The sequence below is a fragment of the Oryctolagus cuniculus genome, chromosome 7 (genome assembly GCF_964237555.1).
Source record: "Oryctolagus cuniculus chromosome 7, mOryCun1.1, whole genome shotgun sequence".
NCBI classification, from domain to species: domain Eukaryota; kingdom Metazoa; phylum Chordata; class Mammalia; order Lagomorpha; family Leporidae; genus Oryctolagus; species Oryctolagus cuniculus.
Window position 1 is genome coordinate 21,806,282 of NC_091438.1, and position 27,159 is coordinate 21,833,440.

The 27,159-nt window shown below is 43.5% G+C and overlaps 1 protein-coding gene, 1 long non-coding RNA gene and 1 other non-coding gene across 10 annotated transcripts in view; 2 read left to right on the plus strand and 1 right to left on the minus strand.

Annotated features, from left to right (window-relative positions):
* The window catches only part of GALNT11 (polypeptide N-acetylgalactosaminyltransferase 11), a 65,647-nt gene that overhangs the window by 34,856 nt on the left and 3,632 nt on the right, over positions 1-27,159 (minus strand). Inside the window, exon 3 of one of the 7 annotated variants that reach the window (XM_070077293.1) lies at positions 26,607-26,754. The exons of the other annotated variants lie outside the window; for them this stretch is intronic. The gene's annotated coding sequence lies outside the window, so the exon portion shown is untranslated. The remainder of the gene's footprint in view (positions 1-26,606; positions 26,755-27,159) is intronic. 7 annotated transcript variants of the gene reach the window in all.
* Positions 5,517-5,619, plus strand: LOC127493802 (U6 spliceosomal RNA). The gene has a single exon (XR_011390939.1). It is a non-coding gene; the product is annotated as a U6 spliceosomal RNA (small nuclear RNA).
* Positions 16,178-27,114, plus strand: LOC138850494 (uncharacterized). 2 transcript variants are annotated; one of them, XR_011390305.1, is made up of 2 exons: positions 16,178-17,766; positions 20,389-27,114. It is a non-coding gene; the product is annotated as an uncharacterized lncRNA (long non-coding RNA). The 2 variants fall into 2 exon arrangements; XR_011390306.1 differs by having other exon boundaries at positions 16,178-16,816.

Sequence of the window (27,159 nt, forward strand, 5' to 3'; positions counted from 1 at the left end):
AGTGAATCAGCATATGGAATCTCTCTCTCATCTTCATAAAAATATGCTACAAAGAACCAATCAAATCTTAGAGCTAAAGAAATCAATATACTGAATTTAAAATACAGCTGAGAGCCTCAGCAGAATTGAGCAGGCAAAAAAATGAATTTCTAACTGTGAAAAGTCTTTTAAAATAACCCAGTCAGAACAAAAAAATTAAATGAAAAAAAGCCTTTGAGACTTATGGGAACAAACATTTGTTTTGTAAGTAGTCTAGTTGGGAAAGAGAAGGAAAAAGGCACAGAAAAACTATTAAGTTAAATAATAATCAAAAACTTCCCAAACCTTATAAAAGATACAGACATCCAGGACCAGGAAGCCCAGTGGAATTCTAATAGATTCAACCTTTCCAAGGTATACTGCAATTGAGTCTCTCCCCAGGCATACTAAGTCAAAGTGTCAGAAAAGGAAAAAATAAATAAATAAATTCTAAAAAACACCAAGAGAAAACGATCAAGTCATGTATAAGGGAATCCCCATTAGACTAGCAGTAGACTTCTTGACTGAAACTTACAGGCCAGAAGAGAATAGGATGAAATATTCAAAGTGCTGAAAGAAAAACAATGGCCAGTCAACAATACTACACCCAGCAAAAGACCCTTCAGAAATGAAGGAAAAATAGACTTCTCAGGGCAAAGAAAAACTGAAGGAATTTGCCACCAGCATAACCCCCATGTTTGAAATGAAATGTTTAAGGGCGTCTTCCACTAGAAATAAAATAACTATAGGCCCGGGAGGGCAGCAGAGGACGGCCCAAGTGCTTGGGCCCTGCACCTGCATGGGAGACTGGGAGGAAGCACCCAGCTCCTGGCTTCAGATCAGCGCAGCACCGGCTGTAGCGGCCATTAGGGGAGTGAACCAATGAAAGGAAGACCTTTCTCTCTGTCTCTAATTCTACTTGTCAAATAAAAAAAATTAGAAATAAAATAACTACCAACATGAAAACACACAAAAATAAAATCTCAATTGTAGATCAGACACATAAAAAAGAGACAACAATACATATTTATTTTTATTTTTTCTGGATTTGATCTGCTATATATGAAGAGCTCCCCCACCTATATTAAATAGGAGTATAGTTCCATAATTTTTTTTTTCTTGTATTCATTAGGTTTTGCTACTAGGGTTATGCTGGTCTCTTAAGAATTTAATTCTTCTCTGTTTTCTGAATTGAACACATTATTATACTAATACTTCTTTAAATGTTTAGTAGAATTCGCCAGTGAAATTATTTAGGCCTTTAGTTCTGGGGGGAAGATTTTAAAAAATGAGTTTATAGGGCCAACGTTGTGACATAGTGGGTAAAGCCGCCACTTACAATGCCAGCATCCCATGTGTGTGCCAGCCAGTTTCTGTTCCAGCTGTTTCACTTCTGACCCAGCACCCTGCTAATGCACCTGGGAGAAGCAGCAGAGGATGGCCCAAGTGCTTGGGTGCCTGCACCCATGCAGGAGACTCGGATGGAGTTACAAGATCCTGGCTTTGGCCTGGCCTAGTGCTGGCCATTGTGGCTATCTGGGAAGTGAGCTAGCAGACAGAAGATCTCTCTCTCTGTCTCTCCCTCTGTCTATAACTCTGATTTTCAGATAAATAAGAAAATCTTTTTTTTTTTTTTTTTTTTTTTTTTTTTTTTTTTTTTTTGACAGGCAGAGTGGACAGTGAGAGAGAGAGACAGAGAGAAAGGTCTTCCTTTACCGTTGGTTCACCCTCCAATGGCCGCCGCAGCCGGTGTGCTGCGGCCAGTGCACCGCGCTGGTCCGATGGCAGGAGCCAGGGGCTTCTCCTGGTCTCCCATGGGGTGCAGGGCCCAAGCACCTGGGCCATCCTCCACTGCACTCCCTGGCCACAACAGAGAGCTGGCCTGGAAGAGGGGCAACCGGGACAGAATCCGGTGCCCCGACCGGGACTAGAACCCGGTGTGCTGGTGCCGCAAGGCGGAGGATTAGCCTAGTGAGCCATGGCGCCGGCCCTGAATTTGTATTTTTGAGGAAATATGTGTGCCTCATGTAACTTGAGAAAACTGCTGGCATAAAACTGTTTCACATTCCTTTTTAAAAAATTAAAAATAGGGATACTCTGATGCAGCAATCTCACCAGCTGGGTATGTATCTACAGGAGCAGAAATGGGTATGTCAGAAACATACCTGTTCTCTCTCTTATGTTTACTGAAGAAACAGTCAAAATAGCCAAAATATACAAACAACCTGTCCATTAGTTAACAAATAAGTGGATAAAGAAAATGTGGTACATACACATAACTGAACACTATTCAGTCATAAAACAGCTGAAATCCTGTCATTTGCAACAATACAGGAAACCTAGAGGCCGCTGTGTTAGATCAGACAGCCAGGCATAGAAAAACAAACACTGTCCAATCTCACTCATATGTCGATTCTAAAAATGCTAACCTCGGCCGGCGCCGTGGCTCAATAGGCTAATCCTCCACCTTGCGGCGCCGGCACACCGGGTTCTAGTCCCGGTCGGGGCGCCGGATTCTGTCCCGGTTGCCCCTCTTCCAGGCCAGCTCTCTGCTATGGCCAGGGAGTGCAGTGGAGGATGGCCCAGGTGCTTGGGCCCTGCACCCCATGGGAGACCAGGAAAAGCACCTGGATCCTGGCTCCTGCCATCGGATCAGCGCGGTGCGCCGGCTGCAGCGGCGGCCATTGGAGGGTGAACCAACGGCAAAGGAAGACCTTTCTCTCTCTGTCTCTCTCTCTCACTGTCCACTCTGCCTGTCAAAAAAAAAAAAAAAAAAAAAAAAAAATGCTAACCTCATAGGAGCTGGGAACAGAACAATGGTTGCCAGAATCTAGGGAGGGAAGCGGGCCAAGTGCATGGGGAGGGGTTAGTCCATGGTATAAAGTTATAGGCAGGCAGGAGGCACAAGTCCTGGTATTCCTTGCAAAGGAATATGTACCACATATTTCTAAATAGCTCAGAGGATTTTAAATGTTCTCACCATAAAAAAGGATAAATAAAAAATAAAATAAATAAGGTGATAGATACTCTAATTGCTCTTTATGCAATGTCTACATACATCTACACAATGCAGTGGACCAAGTAAATATGTATGAATAATTATGTGTCAAGATAAAAAAATTAATTTTTTGAAAAAAATTAAGTTGTCTGTGTCAGGTTATACCATAAGCCTATAAAGCTGGTAACTAGCTCAATTTCTTAACTGTTGTTATCTGTCTACCAGGAATTTCACTACAAGTCAATTAAAAAACAAAAATACTAATTCCCTCCCAAACAAAAACTTGAGGCCGGCGCCGCGGCTCACTAGGCTAATCCTCCGCCTTGCGGCACCGGCACACAGGGTTCTAGTCCCGGTTGGGGCGCCGGATTCTGTCCCGGTTGCCCCTCTTCCAGGCCAGCTCTCTGCTGTGGCCAGGGAGTGCAGTGGAGGATGGCCCAGGTGCTTGGGCCCTGCACCCCATGGGAGACCAGGAAAAGCACCTGGATCCTGGCTCCTGCCATCGGATCAGCGCGGTGCGCCGGCCTCAGTGCGCCGGCCGCGGCGGCCATTGGAGGGTGAACCAACGGCAAAGGAAGACCTTTCTCTCTGTCTCTCTCTCACTGTCCACTCTGCCTGTCAAAAAAAAAAAAAAAAAAAAAAAAAAAAACTTGACTAATACCAATGGGATCGCTGGAAATGACTACAGGACAAAGGAAAAGTCAGGTACCAATGAAAGTGATGTCATGTGAGCTGTGAGCACCTTTTTTTTTTTAAATTAATTAATTTATTTGAAAGGCAGTTGGAGAGAGATAAGGAGAGATAAGGTGAGACAGAGAGAGATTTTCCTTTCGCTGGTTCACCCCTCAAACAGCTGCAACAGCCAGGACTGGGCCAGGCCGAAGCCAGGAGCCTGGAACTCCATCTGTGATCTCCATGGGTGGCAGGGGCCCAAGTACTCCAACAATCTGCTGCTGCTTCCCCAGGTGCATTAGCAGGGAGCTGGATAGGAAGTGGAGCAGCCAGGTACTCACAAGGAATGTCGATGTCGCAGGCAAGGGCTTAACCTGGTGCACCAAAATGCCAGCCCTAGTGACCACTGTTAAAATTACATGCATGTACAGAAAAATATAAACGCTTTAGAAGACAATGTTCCCAGGGCCGGTGCTGTGGGTTAAGTGGGTTAAGCCAGTGCCTGCAATGCCTGCATCCCATATGGGTGCCAGTTCAGTTCTTGGCTGCTCCAATTCTGATCCAGCTGCCTGCTAATGAACCTGGGAAGCAGCAAAAAAATGGCCCATCAGCTTGGGCCCCTGCACCCACTTAAGAGACCTGGAGGAAGTTCCTAGCTCCCGGCTTCAGTCTGGCCCAGCTCCGGCCATTGAAGCCACTTTGGGGAATGAACTATCAGATCGAAGATTTCCCTGTCTCTCCCTCCCTCTCTAACTCTTTTAAATAAAATAAATAAAGAAGGAAGGAGGAAAGAGGAAGGAGGAGGAGGAAGCAGTGTTCTTAAAGTGAATGAAGCCCATTAGGGCAAATGAAAAGACAAAAAAAGAAAGACAAATTGTCAACTTTGCAACACAAAAGTATTCAGTACTGACATTTAGGTGAAAAGTTAAGAAACTAACTACCTAAAATATTTATTTGTGTGTAGGCAAAGAGCAAGTACACAAACAACAAAATCACTACTTCCTCAAAAGGCCATGAGGCCCCAAAGTTAAGATTATAACCACAGACTGATCTGATCCAGGAGGACTGTGCACCGCAGAAGCCAAGCACCTCTTCAACTACACTGCAAGATTCATATCCACAGATTCATTTTCTCAAACAACTCCATGCCTTCCAATTTCCTCCTTGGACTCCCTGGCCCTCAACATAGATGGGAACCACCCAAAACACACCAGGAAGAAAGCCAACGGATCCCTTCTCCCATCAGGGGAAGCAAGGACTGCTCACCAAGCAGCTCTATGACTGGTCAGCACTGACGTGCGCCTCTCCTCTCTTTCTTCTGCCCACTTCCCACTACGACGGAGGGCCTGTCCAGAGCCCTTCAACACCTAGTCTCGAAATATCTTGATTCAAGTTCCTTTTAAAACCTACACCCATATTATACCCAATGATGTCTGTTCTTTATTTCATCATCATCCAGAACTTATGACTCTTCAATCGAAAATCTCCCTCTCTGACCACAATCCTGACTCCCCAGTGGTGCCTGCTCCAATTCTCACTCTCACCACATCCATGTCCAGACACTCAGCACTTCTCCTGTCTTACAACTTACATTCCGTTTCTGTTCTCAGTCCCCCAACCCTTAGCGGTTTTACTTCTTTCCTGAGCTAGTTTGGAACACTACATTGAACACTGTGTTAGAAAGCGGTAAGTGCTCAGGAGAAAAAATAAAGCAGAGACAAGCAACAGAAGTGGGAAAGGGTGTGTGAAATTTTACAGAAGATCTCACTGAGAACATGAGACTTGAGACCTAAATTAACATAGCAAGTGCTTGCTTGTGGTGGAATGAGAAGGCCGTGGCCGTGCACAGACCAAAATCAGAACAATAGAGAGGATTAGCATGGCCCCTGCACAAGGATGACACACACATTTGTAAAGTGTGCCATAGTTTTGTCACCTGCAGCTTGCAATCTGCGATGATGAAGAAATGGAGTCTCTAATCATGGCTACCACAGCTGGGGGTGCTGTGAACCATAATATCCATCAATTTGATTGGAAAGAAGGGACAGCAGAGGGGCCAGCATGTGACACAGCTGGTTAATGCCCTGGCCTGAAGTGCTGGCATCCCATATGGGCACCGGTTTGAGACCCAGCTGCTCCACTTTCCATCCAGCTCTCTGCTATGGCCTGGGAAAGCAGTACAAGATGGCCCAAGTCCTTGGGCCCCTGCACCCACAAGAGAGACCTGGAAGAAGCTCCTGGCTTCGGACTGGCGCAGCTCTGGCCATTGCGGCCAATTGCGGAGTGAATCAGCAGATGCAAGACTTTCTCTCTCTCTGCCTCTCCTTTCCCTGTGTAACTCTTTCAGATAAATAAATAAATCTTTAAAAAAAAAGGGGGACAGTAGAAAACTGGTTGGAGTGCTGTTCTTACCTAGTCCTCTTCCTCCTTATCATTATACGGTAACCGGGACAGAAGAAATAACAGGCCCACGTGGAATTTCTAAAGACTAAAATTTCTAAAGTCTAAAAGCATAGACAATTACTGTGGACATGATAAAAGAGCCATTTGCAAATTCCTAGACTGAAAAGTTTTCATGTGGTGAACAGATTTCTTCCATGTTTTATGCAAAAATGAAATTGATAAACTATCAATGAAGGAAGGAAAGGAAAGAAAGGAGGGAGGGAGGAGGAGAGAACTGGGGAAGAACTGCCCAGAGAGTGTACAGCAAGAGCCAAGGGAAATTGGGAAATATAGAAAATGGGGCCAAAAATTTCACATCACACAGAGCACGTGCTCCAATCAAGACAGCTAAGTTAAATCTGTTCTTGGGCACAAGGGGTCCATTCATGTGGGGTGTCACCAAGTAATCAGCCACAATCTGGAGTTCTCAAAAGAAAGCTCTGTTTCCTTGGCAAGAAAGACCAACAGTGGGAAAGTATAGTTCCCTAAAGAAACTGCCTCTCTGGGAAGCAATTTTCTAGGGTTTTTATAGCTTACAGCCTTTGTGCTTGCAACATACATCTTTGTAGTGGTGGGGAGAGGTGGCGTTAGCAGTTAAAACACGTGTGTTCTAGAATGGACGCTGTGGTGTATAGGTAAAGAAACCGCCTGCGGTGCCAACATCCCCTTTGGGCGCTGGTTGTAGTCCCGGCTGCTCCACTTCCGATTCAGCTCTGTTATGGCCTGGGAAAGTAGCAGAAGATGGCCCAAGTCCTTGGGTCCCTGCACTTGTGTGGGAGACCCAGAAGAAGCTCCTGGCTCCTGGCTCCAGATCGGCGCATCTCTGGCCATTGTGGCCATCTGGGGAGTGAACCAGCGAATGGAAGACCTCTCTCTCTCTCTTTCTCTTTGCCTCTCCTTCTTTCTCTGTGTAACTCTGCCTTTCAAATAAATAAATAAAACAAAAAAACAAACAAAAAAAAGTATGTTCCTTATTGTGAGTACCTGGGTATAATACATGACTCTGATTCTTGACTCATAATTAGGCTCCTGCCACCCACCTGAGAGATGGGAATTGAATTTCTGGTTCCTGGCTTCAGCCCGGCCCAGTCCCAGTGACAGCAGGCATCTGGGGAGTGAACCAGCAGGTGGTAACTCACTTTCATTTTTTTGTGTGTGTCTCAAATAAGTAAAATTTTAAAAAATAAAAAATAAGGGGAGGGGGACGGCACCCTGGCCTAGAGGGTAAAGCTGCCTCCTGCAGTGCTAGCATCCCCCATGGGCGCCAGTTCAAGTCCCAGCTACTCCACTCCCGATCCAACTCTCTGCTATGGCCTGGAAAAGCAGTAGAAGATGGCCCAAGTCCTTGAGCCCCTGCACCAGCATCCGAGACCTGGAAGAAGCTCCTGGCTCCTGGCTTCAGACTGGCACCATTGCGGCCATCTGGGGAGTAAACCAGCAGACAGAAGACCTTTCTCTCTCTCTGCCTCTGCCTCTCTGTAACTCTGCCTTTCAAATAATAAATAAATCTTCAAAAAATGGCCGGCACCGCGGCTCAATAGGCTAATCCTCCACCTTGCGGCGACGGTACACCGGCTTCTAGTCCTGGTTGGGGCGCCGGATTCTGTCCCGGTTGCTCCTCTTCCAGTCCAGCTCTCTGCTGTGGCCCGGGAAGGCAGTGGAGGATGGCCCAGGTGCTTGGGCCCTGCACCCGCATGGGAGACCAGGAGAAGCACCTGGCTCGTGGCTTTGGATCAGAGTGGTGCGCCGGCTGCAGCGCACTGGCCGCAGCAGCCATTGGAGGGTGAACCAAAGGTACAGGAAGACCTTTCTCTCTGTCTCTCTCTCTCTCACTGTCCACTCTGTCAAAAATAAAAAATAATAATAATAATAAATCTTTAAAAAATAAATTAATTAAAAATAAGGAGCCTGAAAAAGCATAATCTGTTCACATACACATGATCTTTACAATGTTTATTCAAAAACCTAACTCATAATGATTTTTTACAGCTCTCCTTTCTGGAATACCTCTGGAAAATCAGCACACTCTTAGATTAATTTCAGATTCTTTGCCTCTGTTCCAGTGTCACCCTTTCATCTAAATCCCATATTCTTGGTTACAAAGCCAATGACAAAAGGAGAATGAGAAAAATTATGAACTGTGTAAATGAAAATTGCAAAATATTTATGTAGAATAATGAAAATACTACTTTTCAAAACCCAAGGGATCTAGTTATGGCCAAATTTATAGCTTTGGATGCTTATAAAAGAAATATAAAATAAGACTGCAAATTATGAATTCAGAAAATATAATAAACTCAAAAGTAAAAGAATAGTGTTAGTAGGAATCGAAAATGAAAATAAAACAAGACAACAAAAGCTAAGTTAGTTCTTTAAAAATCAGAAAACTTGAAGCACTAGTAGACTAATCAATAAAAAAGAAAGCAAAAATAATACCAAGAACAACAAAGAGGTCATAAATACAGAAGCAGATTACAGTTGTTCATAAATTTAGGTGAAATAAATTCCTAGAAAAATATAAATGCACAGACTGGAAACTCCAGAATTTGGATGGTCTTCGTTCTCTGCAATGTTACATCACTGCAAAAACATCTCTAGATAATTTCACAAGTGAGTCTGCCAAACATTTGAGGAATTCCATGATTTTAGTCTTCTACGACTGTCTTCAGGAAACAGGAAACAAGGTAACATTCTCCAACTGACTTTCCGAGGCTATTAACACCCTGATACCAAACACAAGGACAGTTTAAGGAAAGAACACTAAAGACAATCTCCTGGGGCCAGCATCCTGGCACAGCCGATTAAGCTGGCATCCCATACGGACATCGGTTCCAGTCCTGGCTGCTCTACTCCCGATGCAGCTCCCTGCCACTGTGTCTGGGAAAAGCAGCAGGAGATGGCCCAAGTGTCTGGCCTGCTGCCACCCACATGGGAGACCTGGAGAAAGCTCCTGGCTCCGGCCTGGCCCAGCCATGGTTGTTGTGGCCATTTGGGAAGCAAACCAGCAGATGAAGACATCGCTCGCTCTCTCTTCCCCACTCTCTCTAACTCTCTGCCTTTCAAATAAGTAAAATAATTTTTTTTTTTTTAAATGCAGGTTCCTGAGGCTCCATGCCACATAGGCTAAACCAGAATTTCTAGGGGTAAGGTTAAGGAATCTATGGCTTTAATAAGCTTCCCAATTAACCGTGATACACAGCCACATTTTAGAACCAATGGAATGAGGGAAAAACAAGACAACCTTTAAAAAAAACAAAGGGGCTGGTGCTGTGGCATAGTAGGGTAAGTCTCTACCTGTGCCCACATCCCATATGGGCGCCAGTTCGAGTTCCAGCTGTTCCACTTCTGATCCAGCTCCTTGCTAATGTGCCTGAGAAAGCAGCGGAAGATGGTCCAAGTCCTTGAGCCCCTGTACCTGCAAGGGAGACCAGGAAAAAGCTCCTGGCTCCTGACTGAGGGTCGGCCCCGTTGTGGCCATCTTGGGAGTGAACCAGCTGATAGAAGACCTCTCTCTCTCTCTGCCTCTGCCTCTCTGTACCTCTGCCTTTCAAATAAGTAAATAGATCTTTAAAAAATAAAAAACAAAAGAGACAAAACTAAAATTCCATTCTATCACATTCCAGTTTTGCACCTCAGAAAAAAAAAATCACCAGAGTTTCTTAGCCTCACTTTCATCAACTATATTCCAAATTAACATCATCTATTTACTGCATATTATAATTAGGTAAAACAGTCAAGAAGTATACAAGACAACCATGTAAAATGTAAGGCACAATGACTGACACACAAAATACAATGATCCCCACTGGACCAAGATAAGAGCCACAGGACCTTTGTGGTCGCTGTTTGCTTACTTGCTGTACTTACTCACTGGGTCTATTACTATTGTCTTAACTCCTCATGCTAGAAAGTATGCTCTATTACTCTATCCCCTACACTATCCCCTAAGCCTGGCACACGATATTTAATAATTATTTGTTGAAATGAATGAAAAAATTACTGTAAGATGGTTAGTAGTATACTTGCAAAATACTGAGAATTTCTAAACAAATTTATTGCTATTCTGTTTTGGGCAAGCAATACATTACTGCTGTGTTTCAGAAAACCTAACGCACAGGATTGGCCACCAAAGGTGGAAGGTGCCCTGAGACGAAAGGAAGCACAAATCCAATGTAACGTAAAGTGTGAGTCACTGAGGAGCCTCAGACAGAAGGGTGGCCGCAGGTGGCCAGCAGACAACGGATCCCAGAGCTAACCTAAGTAAGGGACAGTCCAAGGTCCAGACTGGCGAGCCAAGCCCAACAGGTAATCTACATGACTTTGTTTATCCCACAGATTTTGGGATTACCTAAAGGGCAAGACGGCTGTTACATCCAAAATGGCTACAGTCACATCAGGTTTAATGCCTAGGCTATGCAAGGACAACCTTATTCAACAACAGCATGAAAACTAACTCAGAACAACAGGCAAACTTATTATAGGAAAAAAAAAACAAAAAACCAAAAAAACAAGAAACAACTCAGAAACTTACTGTCCAATTTCAAAAATTAAATAAAGGTCTCTGCGATAAACCCAGAACACTGCTTTCTATTGTGTTTACTTCCTGATCTTAGGTTCCCTCCTCACTGCTTGCCAGCACCATAAAGGCAAGATGAAGAGTTTTCTGCTTAAAACACACAGATTAGGCCAGTTCTGTACGGATTATTCATCTGGCTCATCCTATCCAAGCAGCTCAACATCAAGATTCCCTTGTTTCCCGAACTGTAAAATGGACTAACTCTCAACAACTCTATCAGGTAGACAATCACAATTATTTTCCCCAAGTCATACTGTATTTCTTCCAGAACACTTCTTAATGTAGTGAATCAGTATACTAAAGAACATATAAAATGAGAGACATTTATGAAACAAGGCCATTTCTTTTATACTATTAACCATAAAAGTGTTCAAAAACGACAAAGATTCTGTTTTTACACAGGTCAAAAAATCAACATCCAAATATGAACAAAGTGCAAAGCAATCAGATGTCTGTTACTTAATAACAGACATTCTTAACTGCTTAAAAATGAATATATTCAAACAAAAATCAAAAGCTGAATTGTGAATCTACTCCACAGGAATAAGTAACAGATCTAGCATCACACAATGAAGTTTTTGCTTCATACTGCCTATTTGTCGTATGGGCAATTAATTACTTCAACAACCAAGGCTAAGTGCCTTTAAATTCAAAAGGAGGGTCAAACAAAATATATAAGGTTAGTTAATGCAAAACAACTAGTTCAATAATAAACCTGAATAGTTACAAAGTCAAACCTCCACAGTTAAATATCAACACGGTATATTTTTCAAAGTGCAATGAGTAACAGCCTAACCAGATGTGTAGACGAGTTTAAAGTGAGACGAATCCGCATAATTCTATATTTTTCTCCACACATGTTCTGCTACTCAGGCACAGGGACCTTGTCAGCTGAGAGCCGGAGTGTCGCCGGGGAGGCGCAGAGGTGCATGTAATGATTACAATGGCAGACCACAGATGGAGCCAGGCAAAGAGATGTGAGGATACGAAAGAATTAGAATGGGAAATGTGGATAGGCCAAAAGATTAGAGGTCCCAGTGTGTCTGAATAATTGTTAGGGTGTTACAGAGGCAGTGAGCTGGAAAGACAGAAGTCTTGGTTGGAAAATGAGATGCTCAACAGAGATTTCAGACAGGTACAGGTAACAGAGAATCACCTTTTCCAGACATGTGAACTGGAGACATCCTAATAAGTAATGTGCATGTAGTATAAGCGTTATGTACTCACTGTGAGCAGGAGAGGAAATTTCTCCATCTTTTCAAACCCATATGTTTATACGGGTTTATATGGCCTAGTATTAAAAATTAATAAATATTTGTTTTGTATAATTTTTAAATATCTTTTTAAGATTTATTTATGTGAAAGGCAGAGTATCTGTCTATCTTTCATCTCCATGTTCACTCCCCAAATGCCTCAACAGCCAGGGACAGGCCAGGCAGAAGCTAGGAGTCAGGGATTCCATTCAGGTCTATGTGGGTGGCAGGAACGCAAGTACTTGGGCCATTATCTGTTGCCTTCCAAGCACTTTAGATCAGAAGCATGGAGTGGCCAAGACTTAAACAGCAGCATCTTAACTTGCTACATATGACACAATGCCTGCCCCATAATTGTATAATTTTTAAAAGTATATTTCTGTTTCAGAAGGTTAAGAGACACTGTGTATATTCTGTGCAGTGCAAAATCTTAGACAAGAGCGTAATGTGAAGGGCTGGCACTGTGGCATAGTGGGTAAAAAGCCACTGCCTGCAGTGCCAGCATCCCATTTGGGCACCAGTTTGAGTCCCAGCTGCTCCTCTTCCAATCCAGCTCCCTGCTATGGCCTGGGAAAGCAGTGGAAGTTGGCCCAAGTCCTTGGGCCCCTGCACCCGTGTGGGAGACCTGGAGGAAGCCCCTAGCTCTTGGGTTTGGATTGGCCTCATTCTGGCTGTTGTAGCCATTTGGTGAGTGAACCAGAGGATGGATGACTTTCTCTCTCTGCCTCTCTGTAACTCTGCCTTTCAAATAAATAAATAAATCTTAAAAAAAAAAAAAAAAGTGTAATGTGAGCAGAGCATACCCTGGGAAATAACTGTTTATTGTGAGAGAGAAGATGGCTAACTATTGGAGTTTCATTAGACATTTTCTATTCACTAGGCCATCAAAAGTCCCAAATCTTCCTTCTGTGATTCTTAATTTTAAATCTAAAAACACTTCAACAAGAAATTTTTAAAATCAAGAGGTGACTGGGGCTGGTGCTGTGGCTTAGTAGGTTGAGCTTCTGCCTGAGGAGCTAGCAACTCATATGGGCATCAGTTCGAGCCTTGGCTGTTCCACTTCTGATCCAGCTCCCAGCTGATAGCCTGGGAAAGCAGTGGCAGATGGTCCAAGTGCTTCGGTTCCTGCATCCACGTGGGAGACCTGGAAGAAGCTCCTGGCTCCTGGCTCCAGATGGGCCCAGCTCCAGCCATTGTGGCCATTTGGGGAGTGAACCAGCAGGTGGAAGACCTCTTTCTCAGGCTCTCCTCTCTAACTCTGCTTCTCAAATACATAAATAAATCTTTAAAATTAAAAAAAAAAAAATCCAGAGGTGATTGCAATTCCATCCAAATCAATTTGAAAGCTAGAAGCATTAACATTTATGGAAAATACAAATTTTCCAGACTGACCCCAATCTTCAAAGCAATCCTGACAGATCAATCACCATAGAAGAAAAAGTCATAAAAGGGTTCCTCAGAGGAACCAGCACTGTGGCACAATGGGATAAGCCACAGCTGGCAACTGCAGCCCACCGTATCAACCAGACTGTCCTGCTGCTGATCCAGCTTCCTGCTAATGTAGCTGGGAGGCCGCGGATGGTGGGCCAAGTACTTGGGCCCCTGCCACCCACACAGGAGATGAGGATGGAGTTTTGGGCTCCTGGCTTCAGCATGGCCCAGCTACAGCTGTTGCAGGCATTCAGCTAGTGAACAAGCAGATGGAAGATTCTCTCTCTCTCTCTGTCTCTCCCTGACACTCTGCCTTTCAAATAAATAAATAAATATATTTTTTAAAAGTGTTCCTCAGGGAAAAAAAAATCAAACAACAACAAACATCAACCATGAGGTACAAAGAGTGCCACAGAGGAACTCTGTCATTCCTTTAAGGATCTAGTAAAATCCTAATGTTATTTAAGCTAAACAATCTCTTTTAAAAATATGAATCCTCCCAATTTGTTTTATGAAGAATATAACACTGATCTCAAAACTGATAATTAAACCTCCTCCAAAACATCATATTTATGAATACCAATGAAAAAAAATCTTATGACAAATACTAAGTACAAACTTAACAAAAATGACTTAAACACATATAAAGAAAACCATGAAAAACTCCTGAAAGTTGTCAAAGAAGATCTGAACAAATGGAAAGATACTACTATATTCTCATACCAAAAGACTCATAATCATGTCAGCTCTCCCTAAATTTACTTACATATTGTATGCAATCATGTTAAATATATATATTTTTTTTTTTGAGCAGGATAAGTTAATTATAAAGTTCACTTGGAAAAGATCGGACAAGCAGGGAAATAAACTAGCAAAGCCTGAAAAAAGAACTAGGAGAGGGGTGAGCCTAGTTATGCCTACAGGATAACAGATTCCAAGGCCTTTATATCTTCACAGTGTGGTGTGGCATTCACAGACCAACAACCAATGGCAAAAAGACCAATTATATACAGTAATTTAACAATCTACTATAAATTTAAAAGTAACAAAGATAACATCACAAATGAAAGAAAATGGATGACTTTTTACTAAATGCTGTTGGGACAACTGTTTAGCCATATGAAAAAAAGGTACAATAAAATCCACTTTAAATTCTATTATCTGGGAGTCAGAAAGGGACTTCTAGCTAAAACTGAAAAATTCAGAAACAGAAAAAAAAATAAACTGGATTACATGAAAACAAAAAAATTTTAGATAGCAAAAGACATCAAATGAAAAATAAAGAGAACTAGAGAAAACATTTGCAACTGGTATTACAAAGGGCAGTACATCTCAGTATTAGTTATGAGACCCAATCCCTATCTGAATATTCCTGTAGAAGCAGGATCCAGCCTATGTCCCTTAGCCCAAGGTGTCCTTGCCTGTCTGAGAACTAACCACTTATCAAAAGGAATGCACTGAATTGAGGGTGTGGTAAAGGGAGTATGGCACAAGGTTCCAATCACTGCTTCTCCAACAGATAAAGCCTTGCTGGCCAATGCTGGCCAGAGGATTTTGTTTAAGGGAATTCCAGGACATTCCAGGTCTGGGACAGACGGTGACTTACCACCATAAACATTCCCCAAAGAGCGCAGCATTGCTGACTATCAAAGGAAGGTCAAGAGAACCATTGACCAACCAGGAACTTGGCCAACGAACTGAACATACACCTCAGTCCCAACTTCAATCGGTAAGATCCTTCACCCCAGTCCCTCGGGGAGCTCGGGAATCAGCAATAGTGCACAGCTCCCTGCTCCGTGTTTCACCTACTGTCTCCCACCACCCCAGTGTCAGCGATAGGCTGTCGGCACAAAGGGTGAGCAGACCCAGATTTGCTGGTTCTATAAGCAACACCTCCAACTAATTTGGATGGTTGTTCTGCAACAATTAGCTATTGCTACCTAGCAAATTACCACAGATGTAGTGGCTTAAAATACCAGACATTATTATCACCCAGTTTCTCTGGGTCAAGTGAGCAGAGCTTAACTGGGTCAAATCTGCAAATAAAATGTCAGTCAAGCTGCATACTCACCTGGAGGAAGGAACGGAGAGGGACCTGCTCTAAACTCACTAAAAGTCTACTGAATTCAATTCCTTGTGGCTGCAGAACTGGTGATCCTGGCTTTTTGGTAGCTGCCAACCGGAGGACACCCTCAACTCTTACAGGTTGCCTGCAGCTTCTGGCCCATGGCTTCATCAACATGTAACTGCATCAAGTCAACAACAAAGACTCTCCTACTCCAGTGTGCCTTAAGACTGTTGCCAGGGCAAGTGTTGTGGAGCAGCGGGTTAAGTCGCCTGCAATGCCAACATCCCATCTGAGCGCCACTTCAAGTCCCAGCTGCTCCACTCCTGATCCAGCTCCCTGCATTAGCACCTGGCAAAGCAGCAGAAGATGGCCCAAGTGCTTGGGCCCCTGCCACCCACACGGAAGACCTGGATGGAGTTCCTGGCTCCTGGTATCAGCCTGGCCCTGCCCCAGCCATTGAGGTCATTGGAGAGTGGACCAGCGAATGGAAGATATCTCTCTGTAATGTTCAAAAAAATTAAAAAAAAAAAAAAAAAAGTCTGTGAGGAACTCACAGGAGTGACATCCCATCACTGCCAAGCAACCCAACCTAATCACCAGATTAACATTCTATCACCTTTGCCATATTCTGTTGATGAGCAGCAAGTAATAGGTCCCACCCCCACTCCAAGGGAGGGAATTACATAGTGACATAACAGCTGGCTGTAATTACTGGGGGTGAAGAGTTAAAATTGTATATGTGCGGGTGTAAAAAGTTAAGCTTAAGCTTACAGGTTGAAACCTTCCTGGTGCAGCTGTGAAAATAAAACAGTGAAGTAGCACCTTGACAATAGGGACTCCATTTTGGAGCACTTGAGACTGCATTCTGGGAAAGCAACCCCCCCACCGTGAGACTCTGGTCCGAAACTATGATCTCAAATAGTCGGACAATAGCAGTGCACTACATCACCCTTGGCAACACACAAAAACCCCCTAGCATGATTGCTCAAGCTTAAAAGTAGAAAGGTTACACCTGGGTTACCTGGGCTAATAATGAAGATGTAATTTGTCTATGTCTTAAGATCATAATTGCTGATTGTAAGACTTTAGCAACTGCTTAACAACCGTGTATTCTCTTCCCCCCTTCCTGGTTTTGCGGTTTTTGCCTTTATAAACCCGAACCTTTGGTTATTCGGGGCTGCTCTGTTCATGTATGGTCAGACAGCCCCAGCATGCTGGATAATCAATAAAGCTTCCCCTTGCTGTTTGCATAAGAGATGTCTCTTGGTGACGTTTTTCGGGCAGTCGACTCTAACATTTGGAGGCCCCAGCGAGATCTGACTGCTGCCTGCAGACGTCTCCAACGGATATCTCTCGGGGTAAGTGCAGGCGCCTATTCGTGTTGTCGGCCGGCTTATTTGTGGTTTGTGTCTCTTCATTCTGGATTTTGGTAGTTTGTGAGCGCTCTAGGGTTTTGGGAACTGTGCTGGTGTAGTAGCTGCTGGGACAGGGCGTGAGCCCTTCCTGGCTGTGGCCGGCAGACGTGCCCGGGGGCCACAGGCTACGGCCCTGAGGGACGCCTCAGGAGGACAAAGGAAGGCTGGGGACGCCCAGATACTTCCGACGGGGCAGGCGTGGAGTCTGCATTCCCAGCACAGACGGGGTGGCCGGTAAGGCCTTCTTATTATTAGTCTTTTGTAGTTGTAAGGTGCTTTGTTGGTTGTCTTGTTGTTTGTTGATTGTATTCTCTTGTCATTTAGCATTGTATGGGGTGCTGTGATGGCTCCCGTTTGGTAGATTTGGAATCTGCATTTGTATTGCCAGCATGGTTGCGTGACTCTGAAGTGGTTCTGGAGTCTGCATTTGTAGGTTCTGAAGTGGTTCCGGAGCTTGCATTTGTATTACCGGCATGGGCACAGGGCTCTGAGGCGGTTCCAGAGTCTGTGTTTGTATTGCCAGCATCGTCGTGACCAGTAGTTTATCTCAGTTCCTCTACGGACACTTTGTGTGGTTGTTGTGTGCTGATTCTCTACACTGTTTGTCTGTTCGTGTACATTGTGTTGTCTGCTAACATGGGCCAGACTGTGTCTACACCTTTGTCTCTAACTTTGAATCATTGGTAGTAGGTAAGCGACCGGGCACATAACCTCTCTTTGTCAGTCAAGAAGGTAAAGTGACAGTCTTTCTGTGCCTCTGAATGGCCAGCTCTCGGAGTGGATTGGCCCCCCGGAGGGCTCTCCATTTACCACTCATTCGCCAAGTGAAAGAGGCCGTTCTCTTGCCTGGCCGTCAAGGGCACTCAGACCGGGATTTTGAGAAGACATCGGAGGTCAGTATTCCTTCCCTCAAGCGGGACCGGATCTGTGGAAGTGACCGTTGAGTGTCCGGCACCCCACAGCTCTCCGAGAACGCGGAGTCCCCCCGGCCACGGCTTAGCTACGGCCGAAACTCCAGAGGGATTGTAAGGAACGGGAGGGAAATTAGGAAGGGCAGTTGGCTGAGAGCCTGGAGACCCCCTGAGCTCGCTTTGGCTTCCCGGCGGCCGGACTGCGACCCGAGGACCAGGTCTCTCTCTCGGAGGGACGCCTGGTCACGCTGCCTACTGCTACGCGAGCAAGGCTTAGCTTCGATCGAGGCTAATATTGGCCCTCCAGGTAAACTCAGACAACTAGGTAGTGGGTAACCTTGAGTGATAGATTTCAAACCCCACTCAGCCCCCAGACATGAGGAGCTTCATTGCTTTCTGCCTTCCTCCTCCTCCCGGGGGGGGGGGGGGGGGGGCTCCCTCCCCCACTCTTTTGCTCTCCTCATCTCCATTCCTATACCACTGGCGAGGAGAAAGGGAGAGGGAAATTCCACAGGTCTCTCCACCTGGGGAAAAGCTGTTACCTGTTACCTGTTAACCCTTTCCAACCGGGTAAAAAGTTTTCCGTCTTTGCAGCTTATGGTAGCTCTGGTGCGTCTTAAAAGCTTTTTGTAAACTATTACTGTTGCTAAGCTTTGATTGCCTGAGGACTAAATCTGGAAAAAAGCTAAAGTTAACTATCTGTTGTAATTGAGTGTCTGCAGTAGTCCTAATTAATCTGGCTTTGGTTAAATTATAGAAGGTTCCCAACACCCCACGGCTAGTCCTGCCAGGCCCCGGTGTGTGCAGTCTTCCCTGTAAATGGGGGACCACAGCCTTTCTCTGCACTCCAAATATCTCTAGGCAGAGCCCCCACCCCAGGGCTGCTTCTTTTTCCTCTCCTGGAGGAATTTCCAATTCAATACCACTGCTGACCTTACCTAAGGGAGCCAGAACCTTAAGCCATTAACCCTTTCCAAGCTGATGGGTTATTCTCTTTGCAGCTAATAAAAACCTAAACAATGGGTTCATATGCTGATAATCAGCTCTTTTCTGTGCTGCTGTCCCTGACTCATCTGAGAGCGTTCACCATTCTTGAAGGTTTCGCGTTTTTCTATTGCCATTATGAGTCTTGATTGGAAAAACTACAGCGCAAAGTTTGTTTACATTGTTTATCTGTTTTTAATGTCTAAGTAATTACCCAACTGATCAGAAATGTACTAATTTTGGCTAAATGGTTTGACTCTCTGACAGCTTAAATTCTAAACCGAGTCTTCCAACTTTGGGCTTCCAGTCGGATCCCTGGAACTCTCAAAGAATGAGACTCTAAATTTGTTAAAGTAACAGCTGCTTGGGTCAATTCAAATTATATAAAATATATTAAAATGTTATAAATGGTGTCAGACCTATACTGTATTTATGTTTTTGCTTTCCAGCTAAAGTGGTCTTATAAAAATAAGAGTAAATTCTGTGTATACAAGCCTTTATGTTGTTAACTAAAGTAAGCCAATGCAGATTGGTTCAGAAAATTGAGGTAATGCAAACACCCTTCGGTTTGCTCACTGGCTTGCTTGCTCAGTTTTACATGTCTTTGATATGCTTTAAACTTGTTTCTCTTAATGAGGAAGATCTTTTCAAAGTTGTAAACATACACTAGTGTTTGCTGTCCAGGAGGTGTTATCCTCATGTTACTTAAAAACATAAAAATGTAATTTTAACTTCTATTTCAGATAATGGTGTGGTATTCATTAATAACTCAGTGTCTTAAGACATCTAGGCATCAGTGCTAAGTAAAACTTGGGAAAATATATATACTTTTAACATCTCAAATTTGATAAAAAAAAAAACTGTTTGAGTTTGTTAACATGTATTCTCATAGGTTGTCCATACATGACAATTCAAGGCTATGTAAAAGAAACTACGGGTATAAAGTTTCAAAAGGTGTAAACAAGTCATAAAAAGTTTTAAAATGTTTACAATTTTAAAATATTGTTTACAGAGTTAAGTGCTAATGCCAAAATTACACTGACCTAAAGTTAAAGTCTAATCTTCTGTTATAACAATGGGGTTTAAAAAAAAAAAAAAGTGTACTAATGTTAGTAAATATCTAAAAATGGTCTAAATCATAAATCTTAAAATCTGTTTCTGCAAAAACTGTAACGTCTGTTTTAACAGTGTCTGCTTATTCGGTTACTCTGCCATTTCTAGAGTTAGGTCCTGTAAGCTCTTTTTTTTTGACTCTGTTAAATAATCCTAAATTATGTAAACTCTTATATACAGTTTTTTTTTTATTATTTCTGGTTTATTCGACAACAAGAGACATAAAATTCATGTTAATCCATTGTGTACTCTACTGTCTCTGTTAAGTTATGGTTATGTGGCAGATGCTAGAAAACTGGGTTCCAGAAACCCAAGAAAGCTCTCGTGTCTACAGGCTACACGGTAAATACCCGGAAGCCAAAGGATGGCAGAGACCTCTGCCACAATTTCTCCTCTAAGTCAGGCTACACAGTATACACTGGTTAAACTGCCAGTTAAATCTAAAAGCCCAGAAAGTCAGGCTAGAGACCCAACTTGCTGCCTCACTTCTCCTCTTTTCTCTTCCAGAAGGGAAGTTACTACTGTTCTGCAGGACTCTCCACTGTGACGTACGGTTTGATCCCCAGACCTTATTTAAGGGATGACTGACCTTTTCTGTAATAATGCCTGGCCATAGTATAGGGCCCCAAACAACATAAAAAAAAAGGGGGGGGGGGTTAAACTACTAGATCAATTTTTCAGTGTACGCGTTAAATGGGCAGAACTCCCCTTTTAAACCAAACTAAAAAATAGATAAAAAGTTAAACTAAGGACCTCAAAGTATGCAAGCAGGTCACCACAGTTGATCTTACCTAAAGGGTCATAGTTCTCCTCATGGGCACAGTCTTAACTCGCAGGAAAATACTAAGTGTCAGAATTTGCCCATGACCATAATTTTTCTAGCTCACCCTAATATTAAAAAATCTCCAAAAATCAGGGTTGGGTTGGGCACCCCCCTTGACTGGCATCATAGAGGCTGCCTCCATGGTCCACTTTATTAGAGACCAGTGGAATGAGGAGCAAGCTAGCAGCAGGAGCAATGTATGGATGGGCAACAGGCCAATCAATGGCTGCTTTACACCATGATCTGCCGTCAAGGAGACCCAGCAAGGCCAGTGCACCCCAAACCTGTGCACCTGTTGCTGATATAAGGAGCCAGGGCGTTGGGCAAGCAGCTGTCATAACAGCAAATGCCTTCTGTCGGCCCTGCCAAGAGCACAGCCACTGGACACGGAACTGCCCTGGGTGTCGAAGGACTCCTGGTTCAGAACCGCAGACCCTGTGGCCCTGAGCCAAAAAGCCTTTGGCTCTGCCCAGCCTCTGCCCAGCTTCCAGCTCCAGCCACTGCTACTGGGGATGGCTTAGGGTCAGTAAAATGTAAGTTGCCTATTTCTATCAGCCTCCTATTTAACTCTCCTAGTCCAGCCATGTAATGCGAGTCAACAGGGTGCCTCCCTTAAAGGAGATTTGCATCTCTTAACAATTTTCTTAACAGCACCCCATGGATAGGTCTGGGCCTCACACACCCTGCCAGGCCTTAAAAGTCTATCCAATAGTATTAAACTTAAAAAGCCCTCCCTGCCAGTTCCAGGGGAAAGTGGTCCCCTCCACTCCTGTACTGAGACTATAGATGCTTCTCTTTACACCGTGTGTTTTTAATGCCCTTATTTGTTTTGTCTCTAACAGACTAAAAGCTGCTAACTCCAAATGGTCATCAGGCAAGACTTCCAGCCCATTCCACTGGACTACCTGAGCAGCCCTCTGGACCAAGCAGTACAGTCTCTCCAAGGCCACTGTTGCACACCATAAGACAGGTAGCAAGAGGAAATACCCAAATCCCCCTCGACGCCCACATGCCAGCTTCGAAGAAGTTACAGAAAACAGAACTCCATCCATAATCCCAAAGAAGAATTTTGGGTATTACCTCTTGAGGGGAAATATTAGGCAGAAAGTCAGTTATGAGCTTATGTGTGTGTGACATAAAGGCCTAATGTGTCCAGCATATGCATCTACATCTCAGTCATCCTGACAATGTTTCACGGGCAGCCTGGCCTTTGCATCCTGCCCTGCCCCCTTCTACCTGATAACCTGCCAGGTGGAGATGCCCGCCCCTTCTGCCTGACAAATCTTCCACAATCTCCCAGATGCAGCCCAGTATCTGCATTTCAGTATTACAGAACAGGCGGGGGTTGAATCTCATTTTCATGGGGGGGGGGGGGGTTATGCATGGCCCTAAAAAAAAAAAAAATATTATTTTTATGCCGACTGAACCGGGGTGGTTAAAAACTCCATGGCCAAACTCAGAAAATGACTGGAAAAATGGCAACGGGAGAGGGGAACTCAACAGGGATGATTTGAGTCATGGTTCGGCTGGTCCCCATGGCTTACTACTTTACTGTCAGCCCTAACAGGACCCTTAATTGTTCTACTCCTAATTGTAACCATAGGACCTTGTGTGTTAAATAGACTCATCACCTTCATGCGGAAACAAGTTAAAATTGTTAAACTCATGGTCATAAGACAATAATATGTCACATTAAAAGAGACAAAAATAATCTCTAAGATTAGAGATCCTCACAACAAGGAGTGGGGAATGAAGAGTTAAAATTGTATATGTGCGGGTGTAAAAAGTTAAGCTTAAGCTTACAGGTTGAAACCTTCCTGGTGCAGCTGTGAAAATAAAACAGTGAAGTAGCACCTTGACAATAGGGACTCCATTTTGGAGCACTTGAGACTGCATTCTGGGAAAGCAACCCCCCCACCGTGAGACTCTGGTCCGAAACTATGATCTCAAATAGTCGGACAATAGCAGTGCACTACATCACCCTTGGCAACACACAAAAACCCCCTAGCATGATTGCTCAAGCTTAAAAGTAGAAAGGTTACACCTGGGTTACCTGGGCTAATAATGAAGATGTAATTTGTCTATGTCTTAAGATCATAATTGCTGATTGTAAGACTTTAGCAACTGCTTAACAACCGTGTATTCTCTTCCCCCCTTCCTGGTTTTGCGGTTTTTGCCTTTATAAACCCGAACCTTTGGTTATTCGGGGCTGCTCTGTTCATGTATGGTCAGACAGCCCCAGCATGCTGGATAATCAATAAAGCTTCCCCTTGCTGTTTGCATAAGAGATGTCTCTTGGTGACGTTTTTCGGGCAGTCGACTCTAACAGGGGTTATCACAGGATCTATTAGCCACAGTCTCAGATGAAAAGATTCTGAGGAAGTAAAGGATCAACAACTCTACAGACAGCACAAAGAAAAATTCAATTGGTTCTTAAACATATGAGAAAATGCTTACTTACTCTCATACTAAGGTAAATGCAAACTGAAAGTATACTGAAAAATCAATTTCTATCTGTTCAATTTACAAAAATCCGAAAGCTTATTAACAACAGGAGCTGGTGTGTGCTGGTTTGTGTCCTGACTGCTCCACTTAAGATCCAACTCCCTGCTAATGGCCTGGGAAAAGCATCAGAAGATGGCCTAAGTGTTTACGCCCCTACCACCCACATGGGAATTGCAAAAGGAATTCTGGCTTCAGCTTGATCCAGCCCTGGCCACTGCAACCTTCTAGGGAATAAACCAGTGGCTGAAAGATCTCTCTCTCGCTCTCTCGGTTTCTCCCTCTCTTCTATAACTCTTTCAAAACAAATTTTTAAAAAAATAAAAACAGAAACAAAAGCTTGACAAAATGTTCTTTTTTTAAAAAAGATTTATTTATTTTTTACTTGAGAGTCAGAGTTACAAAGAGAGAGGAGAGGCAGAGAGAGAGAGAGAAAGAAAGAAAGGTCTTCCATCCGATGGTTCACTCCCCAGTTGGCCACAATGGCTGGAACTGCGCCGATCCGAAGCCAGGAGCCAGGAGCTTCTTCTGGGTCTCCCACGCGCGTGCAGGGGCCCAAGGACTTGGGCCATCTTCTACTGCTTTCCCAGGCCATAGCAGAGCACTGGATCAGAAGTGGAGCAGCCAAGACTAGAACCAGCGCCCATATGGGATGCTGGCGCTTCAGGCCAGGGCGTTAACCCGCTGCGCCACAGCCCCACCCCAACAACATATTCTGATAGCAAGGTTGCAGGGTAAACTCTCATATATGGTATAACCTCTAGGAAGTGTAATTTGATAACATCTAGTAAAACATGCATTTATCCTTGACCCCACAATATTATTCCTAATAATTCATCGCACAGATAGTAACAGTAGGAAATAATGTATGCAACGGCCTATTTACTACAGAACAATTTGTAATATCAAAAGGCTGAAATCAATCCAATTATCCACTAATAAAGGGCTGGTTGAACAAACTAAAATATACATACAATAGACTAAGCAGCCACAGAAGGAAAGTACCTATTGCCAATTACAGATGAATCTTTAAATTAGGTTGTCCAATGGAAAAAGAAGATTGTACACAAAATGCTACACACAAGCGTGCACATGCGTGTGCAAATACACCTGTTATAAAACAGAGGAATGATAAAGAAATGACAAAACATAATATTGATTTGGTTTCTAGCATCCTTCATTAACTTTTTTCTTAAAGACCTATTTATTGGGGGCTGGTGCTGTGGCAAAGCAGGTAAAGCTGCCATCTGCAACGCCAGCATCCTCTATGGGTGCCGGTTCGAGTCCTGACTGCTGCAGTCTGGCAAAGCAGTGGAAGATGGCCCAAGTGCTTGGGCCCTTGCACCCATGTGGGAGACCAGGAAGAAGCTCCAGGCTCCTGGCTTCAGACTGGCTCGGCTCCAGCTGCTGCAGCCATTTGGGAAATAAACCAGCGGATGGAAGTCAGTCTCTCAGTCTTTCTCTCTCTCCAACCCCCTTTGCCTCACTAATAAATAAATAAATCTTTAAAAGGGGGCAGGGGCCCAAGTACTTGGGCTATCCTCCACTGCCTTCCCAGGCACACCAGTGGGGAGCTGTATTTGAAGTGGAGCAGCCAGGACAGGAACTCATGGGATGAGGCATCAGTGGCTTAATCCACTACACCACAATACTGGTCACCCCACAACTTTTTCTAAAAATGCTGATACTCTAGAGAGAGGAAGGCAATGAGATGGGTGCGATGACAGCACAGTTAGAGGCTCTGCATCATCTTTGTGGGCAGAGAGCAGCACTGCACTACTGTGCAATCCAGAAAACTGGAAAAACGGGTACCAAACAAAAACATGCAAATAATAATTTGAGCAATAAACACTTTAATCTGCCCCCAAATCAAACTTTTTGTTGCTACTATCAGCACGTGACCATTCAGGTCACAAATCATTTAGTCTCAGCTCACTCTGTGAATTCGATTTGATTAGTATGCGTGTATTTCTCAACAGCACACCAGCGCTTTGAGCTCCAACAACATATTTAAAATGCTGTTCTAAGGCATGTTCTATTCACACTGTACACGGGCCATACCAACCGCGCTCTATAAAGCACTCAGATGATAGACTTCACTAAGATACGCCTTTCTGCAATGCCACTCTACAGATGAAAGTTTAAGTAATTCCACTAATCTTCCAGTCACAGCCTATTAAGTGTACTAAGTACTGCAACATTTTTCTTCTGAAAATCATTCGATTAGCCTAAAGAAAAGGCCAATGCTGAGACACAGAATATGTCAAGCGGCATTCCTTCTATTGTGCTGAAAACTCAAAAAATTCAAATAAGCAGAAAAGTATTTATAAACCATCTGAAATTTCACCATTACTAATGTTTTTGCTATACAAGCTATTCTTATTTTTTAATCTCTTTATACTATCTATAAAATGCCATACTGCTTTTGGTAGTTACAAAAAATTTTAACAGACTAAGGATAGCAGCATTTTGGCTAATTTTCATTGCACTTTAAAACGTTTTCTACAAAGACTATGTAGTTATTTAATAAATGAGGTAAAAACTAACTCATATGCCCTCTTTAATCCATCTGTTATTACAGGCCAACAAGATAATTATATTTTAACCAGCAGGATAGCTTTCATTTTCTATTAGTAAAAAACAGTTTTCAAAATGTTTACTGAAATCTAAAATGTATCGTCAAATGTTAATTATTTACCTTCTGGTGGTTTCCAGCTATTTGTGTGTTAGTATATCCTATATTCCAAACGGCCAAACAGCAAACGTTTGGTAACTTTTTCCATAAAAGAGACACATTCACTTTTCATCTCAGCCACAGTCATGTGAGTGAGTATTGACTTACAATATTGCTCCTACAAGCCCCTGTGAAATCACCAGGTGATGAAAACCCAAGAGTACACACTATTCCTTCTTATTTATCTACCCTGGGAACTAGAAAACACTGCCACCAACAGTATTTTATGATTACACATAAGGAGATTATTCAATTAAGGAATGGTTCAGGGTAAGTTGCACACAACATAGGCTCTCTGGGAATGACGCTTTGACATGCCCTTGATATTTAGGGCTCTCTTCTCTAAGAAAATCAAGAAGAACATGAACACATGCAGTGTCTAACAGTACTTCAAATGCAGAAGAAAATCAAAGAAAAGCTGTTTGGGAGAAAGTAACAAATTTAATTAAATGAACTCCAAAGACAAGAAAACTAAAGGGACAGAGCCTGGCAGAGCACCTGGAACAGCAGAACTCGGGACACCTGACGGATCCCTGAATAGGCGCTTGGAGAGGCTAACCCTTGTTCTTTAATGCCTTCTTTGAACAAATGACAAGTAGAAGGTAGCAGCTCTAACTCACTACAGATCTGTAGAAGAGAATAAGGAGAAAGTGACTGCAGCCTCACCAGGCAACCATTAGTTCAGTAAGAGTCAACAGGTGGGCTGGCATTGTGGCGCAGCTGGTTAAGTCACTGCCTGAGATACCAACATCCAATATGTGTGCCGGTTACAGTCCTGGCCGCAACACTTCCAATTCGGCTCCCTGTAAATGGCCTGGAAAAGCAGCAGAGGACAGCCAAGTGTTTGGGTCCCTGCCACCCACGTGGGAGACCCAGATGAATGAAGCTCCCCGCTCCTGGCTTCAGCCTGGCCCAGCCCTGGCAGATTGTGGCCATCTGAGGAGTGAATCAGTGGATGGAAAATCTGTGTCCCTCTGTCTCCCTCTCTCTAAGTCTTTGATAGATTTTAATTACAGCAGTCCCCATTTATGCAGAGTTTTGTCTTCTGCTACTTCAGGGACCAGTGGTCAACTGTGGTCTGAAAACATGAAATGCAAACTTTCAGAAATAAACAACTCATAAGCTTTAAATTCTAATTCTATGATACCTGCTATTTATTTCTATTAACCAGAGGATAAGAGTTGTAGAGTTATAGATGAAAAAAGACTGACCATTAATA